The sequence below is a fragment of the Neofelis nebulosa genome, chromosome 3 (genome assembly GCF_028018385.1).
Source record: "Neofelis nebulosa isolate mNeoNeb1 chromosome 3, mNeoNeb1.pri, whole genome shotgun sequence".
Taxonomy (NCBI): Eukaryota; Metazoa; Chordata; class Mammalia; order Carnivora; family Felidae; genus Neofelis; species Neofelis nebulosa.
Window position 1 is genome coordinate 17051799 of NC_080784.1, and position 10618 is coordinate 17062416.

Sequence of the window (10618 nt, forward strand, 5' to 3'; positions counted from 1 at the left end):
GTCCTAGCCAATATACTGCATATATTCATGTATGCACATTTTAAGTGAGGCAAATGTCTTCATTTATGTGGTCCTCATACCTTCTATTTATGGTCTTTGTAAAGCTTCATATTAGTCAGTGGCAGCCCCAGGATGAGTTGGAGGTAGGGAGAATGGGGAATGCCCTTTTAGTTGAGTATCTTACACAAGTACAAAGTTACAAGATGGATGAAGTTTGTCTTTGGTGTTCCTCTCGCGTGCATCTATAGCTGTCCAAAGCTGCCTCTTCCAGAACACCGCCTCTTGGTCTTAACCTCTTGGTCCCGATTATCTCTTTTTCACTCACCCTACCACTGTAGAAAATACCTGTTGTTCTTAAAAGATATGATTTAAATACATTACTGTAATTCATGGTCAGGTCTTTATCAACAGCCCTTATTCAATTGGGGGTGGTGGTCATAGTCTTTAAAAAGGGAAATTTATAATATCTATTAATGTAATATATTGGGGAAGTTATTTTTTAAAAAACTTTTTAACGTTTATTTATTTTTGAGAGAGAGAGAGAGAGACAGAGTGTGAGCCGAGAAGGCGGGGGGAGAGAGGGAGACAGAATCTGAAGCAGGTTCTGGGCTCTGAGCTGTCAGCACACAGCCAAACACGGGACTCAAACCCATGAATGGTGAGATCGTGACCTGAGCTGAAGTCTGGAGCTTAACCTACTGAGTCACCCAGGCACCCTGGGGAAGTTATTTTTGATCCACGGTGATTTCCTTAGTACTTGTCCCTTTGCCATCGAGTCTTCTCAGAGCTGGAAATCAGAATGTATAAAGGCTGCAATACTCTTCTTTTTAACCCCCCACTTTTTTTTTAAGTGGGAGACTATTTTAAAGGGATTGTAGATGGTACAGAGAATTTTTACTATTGTAAAATCTATACACCGTATAGATTTATTTTCACATCTCAAACTATTTACATTTTTCTAAAAGAGTGTTTAAAAATCTTTATTTCCTACCCAAAGGACAGTGTGGAATGAACATCTTAAAGACATTATCAAGGGTATAATGTGACCCAAAGGGAGTACATTTGCCTTTAGGAATAGTTTTACAAGGTACGCATAATTGAATAAAAGTCATATATACTGATAAATGTTACCAAATAAACCTTATGAATATATGTATTCTTTTGAGATAGGAGGTTTATAATTTCAGGTTTTATTAAAATCTAAATAGATGCTTATTTTCACCTGTGCCTTTGTTAGCTATAATTAATTTTTTTAATGTGCCTCTAATAGCAATGCACACTTCATATAATATTGATAGATGGGAATGCTCATCTAATGCATTATTGAGGGTGTAAGAAGCAGTATGACAATTGGCAGAGCTTATTTAGGCTTTACATAAATGCATTGTATCCCTTTACAGAAAAGCAAATGCAGAAACCAGTAACAGGAATAGTGAGGCATGTAGAAAAACTAAGATTTTTGAAATGATGAGTGACAGAGGAACACACACACACGTATACACATTTGATTTAAGGGGTATAAACTATGATGTCCACTGATTGTTTTGTTACAACTTATTGCCTCTTAATGTTGAAGATACAACAATACAACTTTAGGTAGTTTCTTGTGAAACAACTTTTTTCTTTGGACTCCGACATGAAGAGTTACAAGGTAGTGGGCACTGACATTTTATCTCTTGACAACTCAGGCATCTAGTTATCTTCCCTCCTGTGATGATGCCTGTATATGACTTGAGAAGTTTTCTGCAACTACCTTCAGTGGATAATGGAAGACATAGGCTTCCTCAGCAGCTATTAATCTCTGCTAGGAACCATCCTACCACATCTGTTGAAGGCTCATAATTGAAACAAATGTTCAGGATGTTAACCTGATCATGGAAGAGAGCTTAACTTGAAGAGAGACCAACAAGAAGCTCCAACAGGAAATAGAAAGTTAAATAATAGCATATATTTTTGGAAATCTTATCCTGGTTCTTCAGACTGCCTGCTCCTTTTGTATGCTAATGTTGTGGGACATAGATGAAGAATAATAAGTCAGATTCGGCCTATGACAGGCTGTGTAAATTGGAGCAAATCACACAAATCTTGAGACCCTTTCTTCATTTGTCTACCTGGAAGAATTATCATGAAGACCAAATTTAAAATACATTGTGAGCTATAAAAAGTTACATGTAAAACTTAAAAAAAAACAAACTAGTCATTACCTGTCAAATAATTTGTTGTAAATAATTTCCAATGTAATTTGTTAATTTGGATTTTTCATCAGTCATAACTGAATATGGTCTTTTGTTTACAATGCTAAAAATGAATTAGTAGCTAACACTTATATAGTGCTTACTGTATGCCAGGTACCATTCCATGTGCTTCACATATTAATATGTTTATATTTCCTAATCACTTAATCTTCATTTAACAAATGATGAAAAGGAAGCAGAGAAAAGTTAACTTGTCTAAGGTAGCACAACCAACGGTGACAAAGCCAAGTGGTCTGTCTGCTACTATGTTTTGTTCCCAGGACACTTTCCCAATTTTCCACAAAAATAATGATTCTTCCTAAGTGGCTTCAAGTCACATTATTCATTCTGCAGCCCGTATCAGAACTAGAGAGCAGAAGGTGGAAGTTACTTACCGGTAGGAAATCAAGTATAGAGCACAAATTAGTTGACAAGGAGGAAAACGGGGAAAACTTTTCAATTTATTCCTGTGTACACCTTATCACGGGTCACAGGTTGCAAGCCTGTGGGAGATAGCTAGAGAAATGTAGTGTACCATTCCCAAATTTACATGTGATTTTTCAAAAAAACAGAGCAATATGGAATCATTACACTTTAGTTAGGAAGAGACCTAAATGTCATTTTGTCTAAATTCTTTAAAATATTGCTACCAAGTGAATGCCCAACCTACATCTGACACTCTCTGGTATGATAACATTGCCTTCATTTAGCGTTCATTCAACAAATAGTGAGTGCTTACTCTGCTCCAGGCGTGGTTCTAGGCCCTGGGACGCATCAGTAAATAAAATAGACAAAATCTCTGCCTTGCATTTGTTTAGGTAGAGAGCTAGTAGTAACACCAGGTAAAGAGAAGTGCTGTGAGGACAGTAATGCAGGGTAAGGAGATAGAGACTCATGGGGGTATGTTTGAACTATTTTTTAAAGGATGCTTAGGGAAAGACTCTCTGAGAATGTGACATTTGAGAGAGACCTGAAGGACACGAGGGAGTGGGTAGTTGTTCCAGGTAAAAGGAATAACAGATGCAAAGACTTTGAGGCAAGCATGATCTTAGAGTGTGGAACAACAAAAAGCCCAATGTGCCTATAGCAAATTGAGAAAGGTAGGGAGCATTAGGAAACTAGAGAATCACATAGAAACTACATCCAGAGGGTCTGTAGGTCAAAATCAGGACTTAGGATTTGGTTTTGAGTGTTATAAGAAGCCATTGAAAGTTTTTGGAATAGGCATGCTATATTAATGATTTACATTTAACAAGATCTCTTTGGTTGATATTTGGAATATTGACTGTAGTAGGGTAATGTGGAAGCGGGAAGGCCAATGTAATAAAGACTTAGTGATGGCTTAGACCAGGCTGGTAGCAGTGGTAATCCTTGGCCAGCAGTTTGGGAAATGTTTCTTATGTGAAATTGAAATCTGTCTCCTTAAAGTTTGTACTCATTAGCCCTTGTTCTACTACTTATAGATGTATAGGAAAAAAAAACCCAGTGCTTTCATAAAGGAGAACTTCACATATTTGAAGGTAACTTTAATTTTTCTGGTTGTTTCTTATGACATGTTTTTCAGTTCTTTCACCATTTAGTCCTTTCCTGCATAGTGATAATGTGTCTCTTTTCAAAAGAATGAGGCTTAGATTAAGCATACTGTTTGTTTTTTAATTTTATTTAATTCCACATTAGTTAACATATAGTGTAATAACGGTTTCAGGAGTAGGATTTAGTGATTCATCACTTACGTATAACACCCAGTGCTCATCCCAACAAGTGACCCTCCTTAATGCCATCACCCATTTAGCCCCACCTACCTCCCTCCATCAATCCTCAGTTCTCTGTATTTAAGAATCTCTTATGATTTGCCTCCCTCTCTGTTTTTATCTTATTTTTTCTTTCCTTCCCCTATGTTTATCTGTTGTGTTTCTTAAATGCCACATGAGAGTGAAATCATATATGTCTTTCTCTGTTATTTCACTTAGCATAATACATTCTAGTTCCATCTACATTGTTGCAAATGGCAAGATTTCATTCTTTTTGGTGACTGAGTAATATTTCCTTGTATATTTAACATCTTCTTTACCCACTCATCAGTTGATGGACATTTGGGCTCTTTCCATAATTTGGCTGTTGTTGATAGCGCTACTATAAACATCAGGGTGTATATGCCCCTTCAAATCAGTAGTTTTGTATCCTTTGGATAAATACCTAGTAGTTTAATTGCTGGGTCATAGGGTAGTTCTATTTTTAATTTTCTGAGGAACCTCCATACTGTTCTGCAGAGTGGCTGCACCAGTTTTCATTCCCACCAGCAGTGCAAAAGTGTTCCCTTTGCTCAGCATCCTCGCCAACATCTGTTGTTTCCTGGGTTGTTAATTTTAGCCATTCTGACAAGTGTGAAGTTGTATCTCATTGTGGTTTTGATTTGTCTTTCACTGATGTTGAGTAGTGTTGAACATCTTTTCATGTGTCTGTTAGCCATCTGAATGTATTCTTTGGAACACTGTTCATGTCTTTTGCCCCTTTCTTCACTGGATTATTTGTTTTTTGGAGTTGAGTTTGATAAGTTATTTATAGATTTTACATACCAACTATTTATCTGATATGTCACTTGCAAATATCTTCTCCCATTCTGTCGGTTGCCTTTTAGTTTTCGTGACTTTTTCCTTCGCCGTGCAGAAGCTTTTTATCTTGATGAGGTCTCAATAGTTCATTTTTGCTTTTGTTTCCCTTGCCTCCAGACACATGTCTAGTAAGAAGTTGTTGCGGCCGAGGTCAAGGAGGTTGTTGCCTGTTTTCGCCTCTAGGATTTTGATGGTTTCCTGTCTTACATTTTATTAGGTCTAAGTTTCTTAGGTCTGTTTTTCAATTGTTTTTTTTCTTTCTTTTTTTGAATTAAGTACCTTATTTTATTTTTTACCTTTGTCAACTGTTAACATAGCATGTAAGCCTGTAAGTTTTCCATCTTATTCTTTAGCTTTGATTTTTATTACATATCGATCCCAGTTTTAACTAATCATTGGGAAGTTAGCAAGATAATGGAAGGCATAGGGTATTCCAGGAAAGGAAAACAGCATGTAAGCCATCATGATAGCTCAAAACAACATGACACTTTTAAGAAATTACAAAATATTCAAGGTGAAGATGAAAGTTGAGAAAATATGGCCACCATTGTATATTTCATTCATTCAATCAACAAATATTTACTGAGTGCCTACATAGTGTGTGAAGCACCATGGTAGGTGCTAGTAACCATAAATAAAATAGATATGATCTTATGGTACTTATAGTCTCACAGAGGATATGGGCATTAATAAATATTATAAACGTGAACTAAGAAGGTGTTATTTGAATACATACCAAGGTGACCTACCTTCGTCTCAAAGATCAGCAAGACCTTCTTAAGGAAGGATGGTTCAGAAGAGATCTGAAAGTCTATAAGTCAGAGTTAGTAAAGTAAGATGATGATAGATGGTGGGAAAGGTTCCAAGCTATAGAAAATGGATAAATCCCTCCCAGGCAAGGGACAACCTGTGTATCATTTTAAAAAGTGAAATAGATCTACCCTAGCTAGAATGAAAACAGCAAGGGAGAATAATAAATAATGAAGTTAAAGGAAGAGAAATGAGCCTATTCCTGAAGCCAAGACTACACTGTATGTTAACTAACTTAAGAATAAAATAATAAAATGAAAAAAATAAAAAGTAAACAGAGATATCAAATAAGCCAAGTTAGAGAAAAAAATGTTGTCCTAAATACTTAATACAAAAGAAGTCAGAAAGAGGTAAAAGAAACAAAATAGACGGGACAAATAGAAATCAAATACATGGATTCTAGTTAATTACATTAAACATATTAATAATTACATTAAATGTAAATAAGCTAAATACTGCAATTTAAAAGCATAGATTGTCAGACTTGATAAAAAACCCATTTATATGCTTCCTAAAATAAAACCACTTAAAATTTTTTTTTTTTAGTGTTTATTCATTTTTGAGAGAGCGACAGAGCATGAGTGGGGGAGGGGCAGAGAGAGAGGGAGACGCAGAACTTGCAGCAGGCTCCAGGCTTTGAGCTGTCAGCACAGAGCCTGACACGGGGCTGGAACCCACGAACTGCAAGATCATGACCTGAGCCAAAGTTGGACGCTCAACCGACTGAGCCACCCAAGTGCCCCAAAACCACTTTAAATGTAAACATACAGGTTAAAAGTAAAAGTATGTACTTAGCTTTTTAGTTGAATTGTTTTATATTGGCAATGGTTTTAACACAAATTTTCTATTATGTAATCATAAGTCTCACAGTTCTTTAATCTTAGTTCTATATTTAAGTGGATACAATGCTCACCTTTAGTCCTTTTTTCAGTACCTGAAGTCATTGTGTTTTTACCATTTATATAATTTTAAAATATTTTTTTAAAATTTATTTTTGAGAGAGCAAGTTGGGGAGGGACAGAGAGAAAGGGAGACAGAGAATCCCAAGCAGGCTCATGCTGTCAGTGCGGAGCCCGACACAGGGCTCCATATTATGGACTGTGAGATGATCATGACCAGAGCTGAAATCAAGAGTTGGGTGCTTAATAGACTGAGCCACCCGAGCACCCAATGACATTTATATAATTTTATAATAAAGGAAAATACGAGACCACAGTTTTTCACATTTATGTGCATCAATACTTTTTTAAATTAGTTTTTTTATTTGAGTGTATTTGACACACAATGTTACATTAGTTTCAGGTGTACAGTGTAGTGATTTGACAAGTTTAAACATTATGCTATGTTCACCACCACTATCTGTCACCATACAATGCTATTATATCATTGACTATATTTGGTGTACCTTTTATTCCTGTGACTTATTCCATAACCGGAAATGTCTATCTCCCATTCCCCTTCACCCATTTTGCCTTTCCTCTCTACTCCCCTCCCTTCTCACAGCCATCAGTTCTCTGTTTATAGGTCTGATTATGCTTTTTTTTGGTTTACTCATTTTTTTTTTGATTCCACATATCAGTGAAATCATATAGTATTTGTCTTTCTCAGTTTGACATATACATATTTGAGTTAGCATAATATCCTCTAGGTCCATCTGTGTTATCACATTCATCTATCAGTGGATTCTTAGGTTGCTTCCATTTGTTGGCTATTGTAATTAGAGCTGCAATAAGTATATGAGTGCATATATCTTTTCAAATTAATGTTTTTATTTTCTTTGGGTAAATACCCAGTAGTGGAATTATTGGATCATGTGCTGTTTCTATTTTTAAATTTTTGAGGAACCTCCATACTATTTTCCACAGTGGCTGTACCAGTTGACGTTGCCTCCGACAGTGTACAAGAGTTCTTTTTTCTCCACATTCTTGCCAACACTGTTATTTCTTACCTTTTTGATTTTAGCCATTCCTTCAGGTATGGGGTGATATCTCATTGTGGTTTTGATTTGAATTTCCCTCATGATCAGTGATGTTGAAGTTCTTTTCATGTGTCTGTTGACCATCTGTATGTCTTTGGAAGAATAACTATTCAGGTCCTCTGTCCATTTTTTAAATCATGTTGTTTGGGGTTTTTTGTTTGTTTTTATTTTTGGTGTTTAGGTATATAAGCTCTTTATATATTTTGGATATTAACTGCTTATCAGATATATCATTAATGAATATCTTCTCCCATTCAGTAGGTTGGTTGCCTTTTTGTTTTACTGATGGTTTCCTTTTCTGTGAAAAGCTTTTTATTTTGATATAGTTCCAGGAGTTTATTTTTGTTTTTGCTTTCTGTGCGTTAGGAAACATATCTAGAAAAATGTTGCTGCTTCCGATGTCAGAGAAATTACTGCTTGTATTCTCTTCTAGGATTTTTATGGTTTCAGGTCTCACATTTAGGCCTTTAGTCCATTTTGAGTTTATTTTTGTGTATGGTGTTAGAAAGTGGTCCAATTTCATTCTTTCACATGTAGCTGTCTAGTTTTCCCAGCACTGTTTATTGAAGAGACTGTCTTTTCCCCTATTTCGTATTCTTGCCTCCTTTGTCATAGATTGACTAATTGTGGTTTATTTCTAGGCTCTCTATACTGTTCTTTTTTTTTTTTTTAATGTTTTTCATTTATTTTTGAGAGAGCGAGAGAGCGCACACAAGTGGGAGAGGGGCAGAGAGAGACAGAGATACAGAATCTGAAGCAGGCTCAAGGCTCTGAGCTGTCTACACAGAGCCTGATGTGGGGCTCAAACTCATGAACCATGAGATCATGACCTGATCCAAAGTCGGACGCTTAACTGACTGAGCCACCCAGGGACCCCTCATCTGTGTTTTTGAGGTGGAGAGGGAACATAAACCTGCCATTCTCCACTCCCTATGACCTGGAAAGCATTCCCCCAGCTCCTCCATAGTTTTGCAGAGTTCTAGAATTGTCTCTTTTATATGCTAGTTGCTCTTTTAAACTGCATTTTGTTGTGGTGGTTGTTGTTTTGTCTTCCTATGTCATAATCTTGGCCTGAAACCATCCTCATTATGTTTGATTTTTTAGGATTCAGTCATTGGGTTTTCATGGTATATATTTATGATTTGACTATGAAAAATTTCTACTACTGATTTCAGCATTGCAAATATAAAAGTAAAAACATGCAAAAATACATACTATGCAAACACTAAAGACAACTGGAGGGCTCTATTAACATCAGTCAAAGCCATTAGAATGAGGAGAATCACCAGGGATGAATGGGCTCACTTCATAATAAAAGGATTAACTCACTGACAGGACATGATAGTCCTGAAACTGTACACATGAAAGAGCTTTAAAACATATGAAAGAAAAAGTAAGAGAATGGACAGACCTACTTCTCTACTTTTCCATAGTAATTGTTAGAACAAGTAGAAGATCAGTAAGAATACAGAAGATTTGATCAACACTGTCAACCACTTTTCCTTGGTGGACATTTATAGAACATTCCACCTAACAACAGCAGAATATACATTCTTTTCAAGTTAATGTGAAACAGTAACTAATATAAACCATATTCTTGTCAGTAAAATAAGTTTCAATAAACTTAAAAAGATAAATTGTACTGAGTATATTCTTTGATCACAATGGAATTAAATTAAGAGTCAATAACAGAAAATACCTGAAAATCTCCAGAGTTGGAAGTTTAGCAGCTCACTTCTAAATATTCCATTAGGTCAAAGAATAAATCATAAGGGAAAGAGAAAATATTTTGAATTGAATGAAATTGAAAACATATTAAAATTTGTGTGATGCACCTAATGCAGTGGTTGCAGTGAAAGTTGTAGCTTTAAATGTATATAGTAGAGAAAAATAAATTTTCCAAACCAATGACATCTTTCACTTTAAGAAATTAGGGAAAGAGCAAATTGAGCCCAAGAATACAGAAGGAAATTCCAAAAACAAGAACAGAAATCATTGGATTAAAAATAGCAAAGTTAATAGAGGAAGATAAACAAAACAAAAAGCTGATTTTTGACAAAAGCAATAAAATCAATTGAACTCTAGAAAAACTTCCAAGAAAAAAGGAGTATCCCTAAGTTACCATGTCAGGAATTTAAAATGGGACAATTACTGTAGGTCCTCTGGACGTTAAAAAGCAATACAGAGTATTTTGACGAACATATGCCGATGCATCTGAGAATGTGTATGAAATGTACAAATGAACATACAAATGATCCAAAATGACTAAAGAAGAGATAGAAAATCTCAATAGTTCTATATCCACTAGTGAAGTTGATTTTTTAATGTAAAACCTTCCCATTTAGAATACTCCAGACTCTTTGGTGAATTCTATTATGTACTTAAGGAAAAATAATATCAATAACCAATCCTATACTAATCCTTTTAGAAAATGGAGGAGGAGGGAACATTTCCCAACACATTTTATAAAGCCAGATTTTCCTGATACCAAAACCAAGTAGACGTTAAATAACAGAGACTAATATTCTTCTGAATATAGAGGGAGAAATTCTTAACAAAATATTATCAAATTGAATCAAGGAGTATATATTAAAAGGATATACATAACTTGTGGAGTTTATCCCAGGAATGCAAGATTGGTGTAGTGTTTCAAAATTAACTGATGTAATTGCCATAGTTACAGCTTAAAGGGAGGAAAAAAATACACGTGATCTCTTCAGTAAGTGCAGAAAAAGCATTTGACAAAATTCAAGAAGTGTATTTGTATCATAATCAGCCTTGGAAGCTAAAGATAGTGTCTTCTGGAGCAAGGGCAGGTATGCTAATTTTCCTGTATAATAAAGGTAATGTTTCCATCAAGAGCAAAGGGCAGACATGCTTACTGCACTCATGAAAGATTTGGTTTCCCGAAACTCAGAGTTCTCTCCTCTACTGCTGTGTGACCCTTTTCATGTTGCCTATAGGGATTGGGGCTTGGAGAATCG